Here is a 16,300-nt window from a genome sequence, read left to right on the forward strand (position 1 = left end):
GCGCAGGAGATAATGGTATTTTCTTGAGTTCAATCTGGAGGAGAGCTGGCCCCATTAATCAGGCTTGAAAAAGCGATGCCAGAGAGTCTGCCAGAGAGTCTGTCTGGCCTGCTCCGAGCGCGTTACGTGACCCAGGGCTGCAGGGAGAGGGGGGAGAGCGTGAGCAGACCTGGGTGTCACAGTGGGGGCTCTCCCACTGGCACTGCCCCTTTATGGGGTCAGCCAAGAGGCTCCTGGCTTTGGGGCATGGGGGACTGGGGAGTGGCCACCTCCCTCCAGCTCTGCCTTTGCTTTCATGCTGCCCCAAGGGAGCTGCTGTCCCACGAGGTGACCAGGGGACCTCAGCACAGCCGGCTGGAGAGTCCTGGTGGCCTGGAGGAACTGGTCAATGTGACGGGTCCATCACCAGGCCTGAACATCCCAGAGCTGAAGAGCCCAGGGGCCAACAGCAGAGTGCTACAACACTTGGTGGAGTGACTGAGGCAGTAATGTCTGTCATGGACAGGACAATAAACACTCCCAGGTCTATTGGGGAACATGGGGATGGAAAGCCATGAGGAAACATCCCATGGAAGAAATACTGCCCTTAATAGCAAGAACAAGTACTATAGGTCTCCCCAGGGAAAGAAGCAGAGGAAGAGATGGATGGCGACGGGGAGGGAAGCCTGCCTGGGCTGCCTCCGGCTCTGGGAGTGCTAAAGGAGCTCAAAAGGTCTGGAGAAAACCAGGAGCTCTCCTGGGAATAACAGGCTTTCTTTTCTGCAGGCAAGCATGAGTGGCTCCAGTTATCCTGCAACACCAGTGTGGGAGGCAGACCTCTCTGGCAGAGTGCTCTTTAATCTGGCAGGCAAAAACAGGATCTACGCAGAAATATGCAATGCACTTTTAACACTGAGCACTATTGGCCCATTGGACCAACTTGCCTAGGGATGCAGCAGATTTACTTTCAGCACAAAGGCTTTAATTCATGACTGGGTATCTCATTGTAAAATAAATACTTTTTCTTGACCAGAATTTGCAGAAGGATGCAGGAATCGGCGGATGAAAGTCGCTGGCCTGCTGTGCAGAAGTCAGAGCAGATGATTCCTTCTGCCTTTGAAAGCCAGTAAATGGCTCTGCAGAAACTCAGGGCGTGAATGAAAAAGTGACTCATAAGAATAAGACATGTCAACTCCTGTAATCGTACCTCCAGAGGCAGCGTGCCATGTCTGGGCGGAGCAGAGGTCGGCATACCCTGGGGTCTAAGCCAGAGAAGGGATGAGGGAAAGCACCGTGTTTGTCAAGGCTCCATACAAGCAAACTGTCTTGACTGGGAGGGTGCAGAGACAGGCACTGTGCTGAAATCTCTTCAACTCGCCATCCTGAATGTTCCTAGGTGTCACCTATGGGTCTGCAAAGACCCAACCCCACAGCCTGAGTGACCAGTTGCAATGTATGGATAGTTGCAATTGATGGATTTTACTCACAGCGCCAGCGGTAGGAGACAATGGGAGCCCACAAGTCATCATCTGAGCCATGTATGCATTTCAGTAGAAGCAAGAGGTTGAGGATAGATACGCATTAGAAGATAGTCCCACAAGACACAACAGTCACTCACTGTGATCCCAGACACTCTTCTGCTCCCCACGTGGGCTTCAGGCAATGAAGTGCCTGCACCAGTCTGGCCAGCTGGATCCATGGCCATCCACGGCCGTTTTGAGCTGGCCTCATAAAGCAGCCTGGTCACACCTCTACCAGCTCTGGGAGCAACATTCACCTGGGGCTTCCCCTCATCTCTACATGCTCCACTTGACATGCAAAGCTGGCAGCGACCCCAGGGAAGGTGCAGCGGGAGGTGTGACATCTCCTGCCTAGCTGGCCTTCATCCACTTCCCATGGGGACACATGAACTCCCCACCGTGCACAGGCTGGTTTGGCTGCTGGATCAACACGAATGGCCCAGAAGCATTTCCCTGACTGTTCTGGGGAGAAGACAGCCAGCCACCCGTGGCACCAATAGTCTAGGCTGAGTGTGAATAGTGGGACCCATTCTGGGGACAGAGGAGTCCTGCATGAGGTGGGCACCTCACCAGAGACCTTCTAGCCATAGGCATCCTCTGCATAATAAGTCTCAAATGCTTGTTCAAATGTTTTATCAATGCAATGTAGTATTCTGGACACCAAATTCGTAATTTCAAAAGGAAATACACATTTCCCACAAAATAAATAATTAGATAGATAGAGAGAGACAGAGAGAGATAAAAGGAAGTTGGGTTTCCAGTTAAATCTGAACAATCCCGAAGTGATTAAAGAGTTTCTCATTTTAGTTGCCAAATCCAAAATGTTTGGGAAATTTGGAGAATTGAAAAAAAGTTTTGGACTAAATGTCTCAACCTTCAGTTGCCAAAAGAGGGACGATGTCATCTTCATGGCTTTGGATTTTAGACAAGCCCCAATTTATTCAAATTAATATATACTTTGACAAAAAAAAAAAAAAACTTTTCATGAAAACATCTTTTCTCAGGAACAATTCCCATTTCCCAGTTCTGTGACCCTAAAATACATGCCAAATATCTCTAAGAGTTGATGTTTTATTTTATTTAACTGAAAAGCAAAATGACAATAAAGTGAATATTTAAAGTGAAGCTCTGTTCTGAAAATATATCTACTTAATGCTGAAAAGATTCAGTTTCACAGAGCTGAAAACAATTATGAACCGAATCAATTGGGAGAAGAATTTAATCAGAAAAATGTGAATGCTAACTGGGAATTGTTGAAAAACATTTTACGCGTTGCCCCAAAACCACAATCCCACAATTGAGAAAGAAGGCAACATTGGTTAAAAAAAAATTACTCTGGCTTATGAGGGAAGTGAAGACAACTGTGAAAAATAAGAAAACCATATATAACTTAAGAAAGTGGAAACTGATAATAATGAATGAGAAGTGTGAAACTGTAGAAAACTGATAAGAAAAGCCAAGAGTTGAGGACAATGTATGGTCTGCAAACCCGAAGCTGATGAGAAGCAATTTCTCTCGATATAAAAGGAATAAATGCATCTCTTCTGAAGTTGTTGGTTGTATTAGTCTATCTCTGGATGGATGCGCTAGAACACTCAACAGCAATAGAGGAAAGCTAACGTTTGCCAATGTTTATAGAAGTCGTTGGCTGAACCAGATACTGGTAGGCCTGTCAGCCTGGCCGCAGCTCTGGGCAGTCACCCCCAAAGGCAGCTACAGCATGCAGCGGACAGCGATTTAAACCAAAGAAATACAATTAATGCTAATTCACATAGACTTATGGAAAACAGAACTTGTCAAACAAAGATTCATCTTTTTCATGAAATTACAAGTTTGATTGATAAAAATAATATTGGTGGTGTAATATACTTAGACTTCTGCAAGGCAATTGACTTGGTACTGTATGACATTTTGATTAAAAAACTAGAACAATACACAATCAACATGGCACATATTAAATAGATTAAAAGCTGGCTGGGTGACGTGTCTCAGATGCAATTGTAAATGGGAACTCCTCACCCAGCAGGGGTGGATTTAGTGGAGTTCCCCAGGGGTCGGTTCTTGGCCCTGTGCTATTCAACATTTTTATCAATGATCTGAAAAAAATATTAAATCATCTGTGGTAAAGTTTGCTGATGACACAGAGATTGTGAGACCGGCAAATAGAGAAGAAGCCAGATCACTGCTACAGAATGGCCTGGGTTGCTGGTTAAACTGGGCACAAGCAGATAGTTGATATAGCCAAATATAGTCATACATCTAGGAACAAGAACGCAGATTATCGGCCATACATACAAGGCAGGATGCTCTGTCCTGGTAAGTGGTGATTATGAAACCCTGGGGAGTTTTGTAGAGCTTGAGCTGATTGCACCCTCCTTGCATGGGAAGGTGGCCCAAAGGCCACTGCATTCCTTGGACGGCAGCCTCGGGGGGCAGTGAGGAAATTACACTACTCTGCATTTGGGTGCCTGCATCCATCCAGCACCTGGTTCTGGCGCTCACCACTCACCAGGATGCTGAGAGACTGGGAGAGCTGCTGTGAAGTTGATAAAAGAGAACAGACCTTGCAGTGAGAGACCTCAAGAGCTCAATCTACTTTGCTTGCCAAAAAACAGCTGTGGGTTATCTAGAGAACATATATTTCCCCACAGAAGATTCTCCAATCTAGCAGATGGAGTTTTACTATGATCTGATGTCTGGAAGCTGAAGGTAGGTGAACTGAAATGTGGCACACTGCTTACTGACATAGGAGCAAAGGTAATGAACCACTGGAACAATTCTCCTGGGCAGTGTGGGAATCTCCATCATTAGCAAACATTACATCATGCTTGGTTGCTTGCTCTGACTCAAGCAGGAGTAAATCTGGGCTCAGGTTATACCTGGTAGCCAGACTAGATAATCACAAAGATATCTGCAGTCCTCATAGTCCAAACAGCTATGATAAGGGTTTCATCACTACTCTTGCTGGCTGCATGTACCTACAGGCAGGAACGGAGTCCTTCTCTGTCATGTCTCACTGACAGCAAAAGCTTCAACATAGTATTTTTCTTGGTAATATGTTTGCCACAAAAAAAAAAAAAAAGCCATTTCTTAAACCCGTAGTGACCTCGTAGAGCCAAAAGAAGTGAATTATCATGGCAACTTAATTAAACCATGCAGCACAGCAGAAGCAACGGTTTCTCTTTCCAAGACCTTAGGACCTCCTCGTGCCAGGAGCCTGTGAGCCACGGACGTTTTGAACTTGGGGCAGACACACGGTTCCTTGCTGGGACTATTCCACTTGTTGGACCCAGGGCTGCTGAACAGGTCTCCAACATGAAGGGCCCATTATGATCAATTTTAGAAGGGAAAAAATCTGAAAGGTGACATGCTGTGAATTCAGGAAGGGATGGGCAGCGGGGAAGGGGCACCTTTTACTGAGCGTTGGGCAGTCCTTAGCACCTGGTGACTTCCACTCCCACCCAGACTCCTGATCTCACACCAGGGTCTGTGGCCTCTACTGTACTTTACCCTTTACAGCTGTAATTAGTTTCTCTTTCATTACTGCCCTTTTCCATCCTTCTCCAAATGAACTTTTTGCTTTTTTTGTTTTACAAAAAATAAGTTTTTGTTCTTGTCAGTATTCCTTTTCAAACTGTTTGTTTTTTAACCCAGGTTTAACTGGTAACTGGGCTTCCTTACAAACTTGGCCCAGTGTGCTCCTACTTGATCTCTAACATCCCTAATCCCACATCTCTGTGCTGGGGTCAGCCTGCTCCGTCACGGCACACCTGCGTGTGCAGGTATAGCCTCTATAGCCGTGGTCTTTAGGAAGCAATTCATCTTGCACTAAGCAGATGTCTAAAACAGGGCAGATGATTCACTACCTAGAAATGACAACTTCCAAGCAAAGAGACTGGCCAGGGACCCCTGGGTTCCCTGCTCAGCTTGGTCGCCGAGCCCCGTGGTCCTGAGAAGCCCTGCGGTCTCTTCAGTGCTTGGAGCCAGCGGGGCTGCGTCACTGCCCTGCAGCTGGAAATCTTTGGGTGCTGCTCACAGTGAAGGTGGCTTCAGGGGGTGCGAGGACTTCAAAGCCCACACCCTGCACAGACCAGAGTGTGGAGATGGTCACGGAAAGAAGCGTGACCAGGGGCTCCTTGCTCCATTTCCTCAGGGCTTTATGAACCCTCGGGTGCTGGCAGAAACGGGCAGCTTGCAGAAAAGCCTGTGGAAGCTTGTTATCCACGCTGCTGCAACAAGGCAGAGGAACAGGGGAGGAGAACCAGCCCTGCTCACAGCTGCTTTGCCCTCGTCCTGTTTGCACAAGCCCCTGCTCCCTGCTGCCCACCCGCCTGCAGCCTCGGGAAGAGGCAGGAGGAGCGGGCAGGGCGCTTCTCGCCTTCACAGGCGAGGCGAGGCTAACCTGCAGCTTCCCTGCCGCCATTCCCAGCAGAAAGAGCGGCTTCGGCTTGCTCCGGCTGCCTGTGTGCCAACATCAAACATGTTTTACAACTGACCTGCAAAGAATGTGTGTCACTGAAGAGGATATGTAGCCCTGGAGAACATAAAACACAGCTGCGCTGTTTAATTGTATCTCTTCCACCCGATCGGAATAACAGGCGAAGATGATCTAAGGGAGATAACTACCGAGTGTGTTAGGAACAGCTCCGCTACCTTCGCCAGTGGAAGATTCTTATAAATTCACTCCTCCTGCCATCCTTTCGCAAAGGGTCAGAAGATGTACTGACAATAGCAGCATGCAAATATTTCAGAACTTGGCCACACGCTGAGCAAACACTCTGGATAGCTTCACGAGTAGATTAAAATGCCAGATCAGCGAGCAGTGGTGCACTTTAAATACGCTCACTAATTTATTAAGTTTATTCTTAGCAAGCTTGCAGACTTCAGAAAGTTAAATTTCTCAGTGACAAATGGCTGGGATGCTGGGCAGCCAGAGCGTGCGTGCTGCAGTCAGATGGCCTGGAGAAGGCAGAGCAGAGGAGCAGATACCACCAAGCACTCTGTACGGCTGAAAATCCCCAACGGAAGAGCCTGCACGGGCTTATTGTCAAGTCTGCTCTGCAGCTAGAGTACAAAACCAGGGCTCTTGGCACATCCTACACTTCTCCAAAGAGCTGCTGCCTCCCACTCTGGGCTTAGACATCCCTTATCTCCTGTAGGCCTGGCCGTGTGCTGTGGGCTAACGGCTGCGAGCACCAGAGCTCGGGGCACCCTTTGTGTCCCGGCTGCACCAGCAGTCCCTTGTGCTCAGGAAGAGCAGTGCTCTGCTGGCCGCGGCGGGGCACCCCCTGCGCCAGGGGCTGGGCTGAACACACCTCCCCTCCCAGGAAGCCATCTGCTGTGGTCCCAGGTGGCATCCCTGCCCCTCCTCCCAGGTGCTGTGCCCAGGAGCTCTCCGCCCTTCAACCCCGTTAGCTCCCCATGCTCAGTCCACTGGAGCCAGAGCCCACCGAGGTCTCAACCCAGTCAAGACTCACGGCAGGTGTCTCCGGTGGGACACGGCAGTCACCAGAGACACCTTCAGCCAGCGGCCGTGGGCCACTGCTGCGTCTTCGCTCTCTGCCTCTGCAGTTCCCTGAAGCTCTGCAGCCCTGGAGCTGGGTATGGAGTAGCAGAGTTTCCCCAGGAGGAAACCAAGGCCGGCCCTGCTGGTAGAGATATGTAATTTTAGGATCCTTGTTCAACTTCAACTAAGGAGTGTGTTTAGAAACCCTTCTGAAAGGCCACGTGTCTGACTTTCATGGTCACACATCGCTGAAGATGAAGCATGGCAGGACAGAGCTCTGGGACAACGTGGAGGGCCCTGCTCAGCAGCGCTGTCCGACCTCTCGGAGCCTGGCAGGACCGTGGTGGCACCAGGTGCCACACGGATGTGAGACCATCCCTGCCATGCTGAGGCACTGACAAAGCAGGTGTGCACCTCCTGCACGTCTGGTTTGACTGCACTGCTAAAGAGAGTAGGAAACCATTTTGCTGCAGGAAAGCAGCAGAGCAGGGTGAGGACACTCACCGCCCCAGGACCCTGGGCTGCTCCGCAGGCCTGGACGAGGGAGCGTGGTGGGACACAGGCCTGGAGCCACCTTATGGAAAAGTTCTGGTGAAACAGGGAGAGGCGTGGGGACGAGCAAGCAACTGCACGAAGGATTTGTTGAGCTCAACCACCACTTAAAGGGCCATTTCTGTTATTTGAACCCACTTAGCAGCTCAGCATTCGATGAGCCATTTGCAACCGCTCCTGCCCTTCTGCACCAGCCACACAAACACCAGGCAATGAGGCAGCCTCCGGGGAGGGAGCCGTTTGTCAGCGACGAACCCGGGGACTCCATGCGGCGTGCCGGGACGGCTCCTCGGGCGGTGATGACAGCCGCTGGTGGAGATGCCTACGTGCTGTTCGCAGAGCAGAAATGAGATGCTGCAAGTTTTCCAGGGACAGAACGCAGCAGGGCCCTTTGAGCTGGGGCTCACAGCTCTGCAAGGCTGTTTCACAGCATTTGCCACATCTCTGGGGAGTTATTATTCATCATCCCACTTCAGAAAGGAGTCGAGCCTCCTCTGCTAGCACTGGGAGGGAAAAGACTTTCCCAAGAACATTTCCTGAGCTGAGAGCAAATCCCACATGGCATTGCAACGCTCTGTCAACTGCACACGCATGTTATTGTTACTTGCACTGCAAAGTGAGCTGTTGGACCCAAGGCAATACGTGCTGCCACTGGTGGTTAAACAAACTCCATATGCCCCGTCCAGCAGCTGGCTGGCCGATGTCAAAGCCCTGAGAAATGACCTGCCCTGACAGCCCTTTTCCTAGTGATCCACTTTGATTTATTGCCTTAGCCTGCAGTGCAGATAGGGAACAACACGCACAGACACGCGGGGTCTGGATCTGCACCCAATTGGGTCCATGTGCTCTCTTCAGCTCTTTCATCCCCAGGTCCCTCTGCATTTCAGCAAGCCCCTATAGGAATGCCTTAAAACCGGCTCCTACAGTGAGATGCTCAGTCCAGTTTCCCAATCCTTTGCCCTTCCTCAGCAGCAGTTGTGCTTCTAGAAATACAGAAAAGCTGCAAAACTCGATCAGTTTGGGAGTAACACACTGTAACGTGCTGTGGGAATGGTGTCAACCCATTGCTCAGAACCTCATCCTAATAGCAGAGATGCCCCTCTAATAAGGCTGTACCAGACTGTCATCCTCAACAGTCCACAGCCACTGTGCTTTCCTCCCCACCACTGGCTACAACACCACATGGGATGGATTGGCCTTGGGAGACCTGAAATATAACAGGAAGGGTAAAACTGGCTCTGCAGTTAATGGGAGTGGTGAGCATAAGGAGAGGAGCACGTCCTGGGCACTCACTGGGGACAGGTCTAGGGACATGCAGAACCAAGGTGTGAGCGGCTGTGCTGTGGTGGCAGCTCTGAGGGCACAGGGAAAGCTCTGCTGTGGGACAGCCCCTTGGGCAATGTGGCTGAGGCTGTGGGCGCATTGCTGGGAATGGGGAAGAAGTGACCCAGAGCAGGTTTCTGCAGGTCCTGCATCCCCATCTCCCCGGCAGGCCCATGCCAGCTCCCCTCCAAGCAACCCTGTGCACACAGGGCACTCCTGAGTCCCCGCTGATGCCAACCGAGAGCAGCCATGGCTTTGCATAAGCTCTGATAGGACAAGGGGCACAACACAGTGTGGCAGCAGCTTGACTTAGGCATGTGGATGGTGAGCTTGCAGGTGCATGAAGTGCCCAGATATTTACAGGGAATGGGGAATACCAAGCAGACCGAAAACCATTCATGCTGCTAACATGTCAGAAGACATGGACAGGCTTCTTCATCAGAGGTCAGAGCCTGCCTGTCGGGTGGGCGATGCTCACAGAGATGCAGAGTGCCAATACAAGGTCCCCTTTCCCTCCAGAGCAGAGGCCCTGAGCACTCCAGATGATGAGAAACCTCCCTGGGTGCATGCTCAGTGCTGGACACACCACAGGGAGTCCAAAAGGGGTCAGTGCAGAGCTGGCACAGGTCGCACACCTGCCCTGTGGCTCCAGAAGTGGAGCTCTGGGCAGCCCCAAGGTCTCCTGCTGCCTGGTAGAGGCCATGTTAGGCAGATTCAGAGGAGAGCAGGAGCTGGCAGGTACTGGGGAGTCCCAGGCTGGTCAACATGAGGGTTGGATGGGAAAACTTGCCCGTTTTGGCCTGGATTTTATTCTTCTTCATTTAACTCCTTCTCCACTCTGCACAGGCATCTACCTGTCCTTCACTGTACATCTGCAGACCCACCAGGGATGCCCCTCTGGCAGACATCACGAACAAAGCCGCACAGTGTGCCGGTAGATGGACAAGCATCTGAGCAAAAACGAGCCGTCCAGGGGGTTGCCCACGCTTTGCTAGGCAGAGCTCTGTCTGCGGGGGGAACTTCAGCCACACCACAGAGCGCGCCCCGGGTGCACAGCCCCACTGCCAGCCCAGGAGCTGCCCTGCACCCCGAGGGACGCCCGGCGGGAGGGCACAGCCTGCGGGGTGCTCGCGGCTCTCGCACCCTCACGATGAGGTCAGGAGTCAGGAAGTCCCTGGGGACAGCTGATAAGCCCTCTGCGTCTGCTCCAGCAGTGCCCGTGTAAGCTGGGTGTATTTTTGGCTTGAGGTTGGGTCATAAATCAACATGAGTCAGAAAATGCAGTTAAGGCAGACCTACGTCCCCTACCCTGGTGCCTTCTCCAGGGCAATGCCAGCAGCGCCGAGCTGGTGGCTGCGGTGTGCCTAGGACACACGGCACGATGGACACAGGCAGGTCCCAGGTGCGGTGGCCAGAAGATCACGAAGGTCGCTGCACCGGGTGTTTTGGCATCAGGACCACATGCCAAGCAGCAGCGTGTGGAGGGGACAGTCCTGACAGCAGGATTCTCAGGTGCCCTGCGAACCCAAGCTGAGGAGTGTGCTGACCAGGAAGCCATGTGCACTACACATACAGCAGAGCTGGGAACCCCCAGACAGCATGACCCCTGCACAGGCTCTCAGAAATTACCTTGTAGCTCTACCTAAATCATTAGCACCTAATGAGCAGCATCAGCTGGTGGGACAGGAGATAACCACAGCAGTTCATGGTTAGGTCACATGCATAAACCCCAGGTCATGAGATCTCACTTTAGGGCCATGCAGGCATCAAGAGACATAAGGTCCCAAAGCACTGTCCTCTGATGTACCTCTCCTGTGTCCACAGCTTCCCCTGCGAGCCAGAAGCCCCCATCTCCTGGCAGCTGGTAACAGGCAGGTGCAGTGCAGGCAGGGGCTGCACTGCCAGGCTGTTCCCCCATTCACGTGTCAGTGCTTGGGCTTGGCCATGGCCTCTCTGCTCGCCTCCCCTGCGTTGCTTGCACTGTTGTCTCTGGGGCTGAAAACCAGCTCTGTGTCGGCTTAGAAGGAAGGACAAGTATGGAAGTTCCCTCTCCCTGCCTCCCCCACTAAACCTCACCTCCTGGCTGCTCAATGTCCCTGCATAAAGGTCAGTGGCAGACGAAGCCACCCCTCTGGGAAGTGGCTGGGACAGGTTGAGGCCCATGGCCACCTGCAGCCAGACGGGCCACCAGAGGCAGCAACGGCTCTGCCTCCAGACTGCCAGGCTGGCAGCAGGCACCCGGAGCCACCACAACCTGGGAGGAGCATTTAGGATCACACTCCTGAATATCAGTGCCTACATCACCTTTGAGGCTTGTGCCGTTTGGTCAGTCTCAAAAGGGAGGTGCTTCTACAGCTCAGGCTCTGCAGACTCAGCAAGGAAATCACCCCAGACCACCTCAGACAAAGAAATTATGAATTTGCCTCCTGCCCCCTTCCAGAAATGTCCCTCCTGTAACCCACCACAACAGTGCTATTGCAAGTCTCCAGAACAGCAACATGCCCATGAAGGAGCTGGACACCACGACCTGAGGTGCTCATCTCCCTGCTCCCCACTCCACCCAGGGACACAGGACTGGAGACACTCTCTGTGTCCAAGGCACCTGAGGGCTCCCAGTCCCAAGGATGGGCACGAACCCTTGAGGAGACCATGGGAAGGAAGCTGGCAGAAGAAATGGGCTTTGGGGGACTTTCAGAGTGACCACTGACACCTCAAAATGCACGCTGCCTGTGCAGTATCCACCCTCTAGGAGCCAGACAAGCGCAGGGGCTGACTGCTCTTGTGGGATGCGCAGCTGGGGATGGAGGACACCAGCCGGCAGCGTGGAGGAGCAGGGGACGGGCAGGCAGAAGAGTGCGGCACTGGTGCCTCCTACCTCCACTCCCACTGAGGCGAGGCTCTCTGCTGTGCCCCTGAACCCTCCTCCAGCACAGCTGTGCTGACCGGCCTACAGGAGCAGGGAGCCTTGAGCTGGCCCCACGTGCGATGTCTCCAGGCCAGGCACGAAGTCCTCCCTGCCAGCCTGAGCGCTCTGCTGAGGCCGCCGGGCCGCCCGCGCTGACACAGGGCCCTCGGACGTGGCCTGGCAGGCAGTGCCCACGCCCGGTCATCTCGCAGGGCCTCCCGACCGGCTCGCAACCCTCCGAGCACCTCCACCATGGCCTGACCCGCAGCTGCTGTATTCACCAAGTGCAGAGGCTGGATCCCTTCACCATCCATACCCAGAACGTTAACTCAGCTCCTCTCCAACAACAAGCGAGAAGGCCAAGAAATAAAGCAGGTACATTCCGGGAATACTGCAGCCGCAAACACTGCATGAATCACTTCAGGCAGCGGCTTCTTCCCAAAGGACGCGCTTGTCCACCCGGGGTACGCAGCCCACCTTTGGAGCCTTTGGGGCAGGAGGACAGGTCCTCCATGCCCACAGTGGTGAAGGAACAGGGTAACCGCCAGGCAGAGGGAGGCTTTGCTTTGGCCACGGCACATGGAAGGGCCACGCAGCATCCCCTGGCCCATTTCCCTGGCTGCATCCCTCCTCGAGCAATAACCTCAGCTGCTCACTGGCATCCAACCAGCCCCACCAGCTCTCCTTTGGCCGACGTCAGCCCACCCTCACCAAGGTGATCTCTGTGGTGATCCTTTCCCAAAGCTATTCCTGCCTTTACCCCACCTGGGCATCGAGGGCTCCTCTACCTTCTTGGCACAGGGGACTGCTACTGTCATAACCCATCAACCTTCCCTGCTCTGAAATGTCCCAGCCACAGGAGCCTAAATGCCAGCAGGGCCTAACACGGCATTTACAAAACAGAGGGTGCCCAAAGAGAAGCATCCATGTGACATGGTCGTAGGGAGGGGCAGAGCAAAAAACAGTTGAGTGGGAGCTCTGGGTGTGGCACCGTGGCTTGGAGAGCAAATGCAGCACAGAGAGGTCCAGAATTAAGGTAATCTTTAGCAGTCGCTGTGCCTACAGAACAGGGGGGATGCTGGAAAAGGGAAAATGCTGGTTCAGAGAAGAGTTCAAGAATGATTTGCAGAATGCAAACTTGCAGTACAGTAGAAGACAGAAGAAACCCAACTTCTTTTCCCGTTGCTGGGCAAAGCAAAACTAAGACTGGGTCCCACCCAGCAAACACCTGGTGGGCACCTTGCCAATCCAAACCAAAATGAGCTCCAGCTGAGCCTGAGCACTTGCAAGTCAGAAATCAAAGTACCTGTAGCAAACGGTGAGGCTGCTTCCTCGTCCAAACCAGCTTCAATGTGGAAAGAGGGGCGTCCTCAGCTGGGGTCACCCAGATCTGCTCTGCCCACGGCTGAAAGGCAAGGGAACGTGGGAGAGGGTTCGCTCTGTAACCCAAGGAGCAAGCTGGACCCACAGATGTAAAGGATGGGTCTGGCTTCCTCTTTTCCCCACAATTTCTGTGTGCAGTTGCTGCCCGCGCAGCACTGCAGGCGGATCAGGGAACCGGGGTGACAGCCATGGGGAAGCAGTCATTTAATTTGGAGACGGGGGTGAGCATGGGAGGGCCCATCTCCTTCCCATCTCCTTCCCATCTCCGTGGGGCCGTGCCAGCCCAGTGAGGTCCCTGCTGGCTTCCTCTTGGCTGTCAGGCTGCGAGCGCGTTGCAGCAGCCGTGCCAGGCTTTTAACGCGCGCACAGCGCCTGCACAGCAGGACGGGGCCGGCTGGGCTGGCCTCCAGCCCCAGCTGCCATAAAACGGGAAATAAGGGAATTGGAGCAAGACCACAGCGACCACCAAGCAGCTGCCACTGGCAGGGCTGGGGCACTCTCCCCCGCCAGGCACCAGCAGGCAGCAGCGCATCGCCCCGTGCCGCTGAGTCCCAGCGCGCCCACAGACTGCGGTGCAGCACGAGCACGCGTGGAGGAGGAGGAGGAGGAAGCAGAGGAGGAAGAGGAGGCGGTGGCGGCTGTGTCTCAGCCAGGCTTTGCCCTCCTCAAACGCCCCCGGGGAGCGGGGCAGCCGGCAGCCCCGGGATGCTGCACGCAGCAGACAGCACAGCCTCGCTCGCGGCGCGGTATGGAGTTTTCTGCTCGTTACAAGTTTTATGAAAAGTTGTTGGCAAAAATGCGCATTTTCTTTGGCTGCGTTTTGAACGGATCTGGCAAAAATGTAACGTTAGTGTCTCCCCTTGAGAGAACTTTATTGAGTGGAACAAAGTTGGATATTTTTAGCTACCCATTGTTAGCTGAAGAACAAAGCCATAACTAAGATATTTTGTCTCTTACACTGAAACGGGACTATCAGACAAATCCATGTACAGTCATATGTGGCTGCCCATTCAGATGGAGCAGAAAGGGGGAACTATTTTTAGCTTGATACTCCTCACAACAACACATCTCCCCTCCCCTGCATGCTGGACCACCAAAACACAGGGGCAGAGCAGCACCAGAGAGGGGATGAGGGGTCACTGACTTTTGCCATCCCTCAGGCCATATGACAAGTGTCATTTGCAGGAGAGATCAGGTTATACCATTCTAAAAAAGAAAAAAAAAAAAAAAAGAAAGAAAAATCCTATCATTTTCTGCCATTCTGCATATTTAGTTGTTGTTTACTCAGAGCTGAACTGATGTGTGCTTTACCAATAGGCAACAGGGAGAAGTCGACCAGGACCCAGACGGATTTTAGCAAAGCAGCAGCTGCACCACCCAGCGCTAAAACCCCAGCCCTCAGCCCTCTTCCCCAAATCCCGCAGGTGCCCTGAGGGCCACCCTGATGCCAGAGGGGACCACGGGCGGAGGGGACCACTGGCGGTGCCGCAGGAAGGAGAGGGCCTGGGCAGCTGCTCTGGGGCTGGCAGCGCTGCCGCCCCGTCCCGCTCCGTGCAGCCCAGCCGCGGGATGTGTAACCATTTCGCAGCTGCCAAGGCAGCGTTTGCAAAAGCATTAACCCTGAAAAAGCAGAAAGCCCTGCAAGAGGCCAACCCAACCTCCCGTGAGCGCTTTAGAGCTCTACAAATGAGATCAGTCGTTTACGTCGGGTAGCATTTTGCAATACGTTCGTTTAAATGAAACAAAGCGGTCCATAAATGCCCTGGATTTTGGAGCGTGAGTGATGCCGGGAGCTTTTCTAAACAGTTTTTGTGGGTTGCATCGGTGAGTCACGGAGAAATCGCATTAAGCGGCTGAGCGGCCGGCGCAGCCAGGGTGACCCTCCCCAGCTCCCGGTGCCCCTGCCAAAGCAGGAGCACGAGGAACAAAAGCCGGGAGGGTCGCGCTCTGCGGGCAGGGCAGCGGGGGCTGGCGAAACCTACGGCAGCCTCCGAACGGCCGCAGAGGAGCAAGGCTCCTGGGGCAGAGCTCAGACGGCCCCTCACCATCGCCCTGCCCTTGCACGGCTCCGTCCTCTCCTCCTTGCCTTGCCCTGCCTGTCCCTACGGACGGCTAGCTCCTGACCTCTGACATGCACCTTGTGCCCGGTCCTAACCTGCTCCACGACCCACGCAGGGCTGCGCGTAGTCCAAGACTTGCCAGGCGCAAGTGGCCACCGAGGCCCCAGCAGTAGCCCAAGAGAAGCAGCGGCAACGCCTGCCGGCGCTCCCTCGCCCCGCAGGACGGCGGTGCCGCGTGTCGCCGGAGCTACACACGCGTGTGAGAAAGCAGCCGGGAGAACAGAAAGACGTTAAGTAGGAAACGCAAATTACCTGCGGACTTTTCGGCTGAGCTAGAGTGTCCCGGAGGAGATGCTGCTTTTGTGACTCCTTGCTTTCTCCGCGGGTTGGGGCTGCTTTTATCAGGGAGCAGGGGCTGTTTTTATAAACGTGCAGCACAGTAAGAACGGGTTTAAAATAGAGTGAAAGGAGCTGGTGCGGATGGAATTAGACAAACTCGGAGGGCTGCTTCTCCAAAAATAAATTAACTTCTTGCAGCCCGCGGTGCAGAGGCTGGGAGGCCGGGGCGGCCGCGGCTGCCGGGGGGGCGCTCACCTTGCCCGGCCCGGGGGGGGGGGGGGGGGGGGGCCGGGGGCCGGGGAGGGCCCGGGGCCGGAGGGGGGCCGCGGGGGCCGCTCCTCGCCCCGCGGGGGCGGCCGCGGCTCGGAGCCCGGCCCGGAGCCCCCCCCCCCGCGCCCCCCGCCCCGGGCCCGGCCCGCGGCCCCCCGCCGTGCCCCCGGCGCCGGCCCGGGCCCGGCCCCCGCAAGAGTTAAGGAAGGGGCGGAGCCGCCCCGCAGGGCCGGGTGGCGGCGGCCTCCCCGCGGGGCGCGGGCGGGCACCGCGCTGCCTCCGCCGCCACCGGCACCGCCACTGCCACCGCCGCCACCACCGTCAGCGCCGCTGCCGCCGCCACCTGCACCGCCACCTCCACCGCCGCTGCCATCGCTACCTCCACTGCCACCGGCACTGCCACCGTCATCGCCACTGCCACCTCTACCTCCACCGCCACCATCACTGCCACTGCCACCTCTAC

At 54.4% G+C, this 16,300-nt stretch overlaps 1 protein-coding gene across 8 annotated transcripts in view; it reads right to left on the reverse strand.

Moving 5' to 3' along the window:
* MYOCD (myocardin) overlaps window positions 1-15,785 on the reverse strand; it is a 254,736-nt gene extending 238,951 nt beyond the window's left edge. For 5 of the 8 annotated variants that reach the window (XM_066980000.1, XM_066979999.1, XM_048075937.2 and 2 more), the window contains exons 1-2: window positions 15,541-15,785; window positions 13,092-13,190 (exon numbers count right to left, since the gene is read on the reverse strand). The gene's annotated coding sequence lies outside the window, so the exon portion shown is untranslated. The remainder of the gene's footprint in view (window positions 1-13,091; window positions 13,191-15,540) is intronic. The other 3 variants (XM_048075935.2, XM_048075934.2, XM_048075927.2) reach the window with 3 other exon arrangements.
* Window positions 15,786-16,300: the final 515 nt, after the last annotated feature.

This window comes from Anser cygnoides, chromosome 19, assembly GCF_040182565.1.
Source record: "Anser cygnoides isolate HZ-2024a breed goose chromosome 19, Taihu_goose_T2T_genome, whole genome shotgun sequence".
NCBI classification, from domain to species: domain Eukaryota; kingdom Metazoa; phylum Chordata; class Aves; order Anseriformes; family Anatidae; genus Anser; species Anser cygnoides.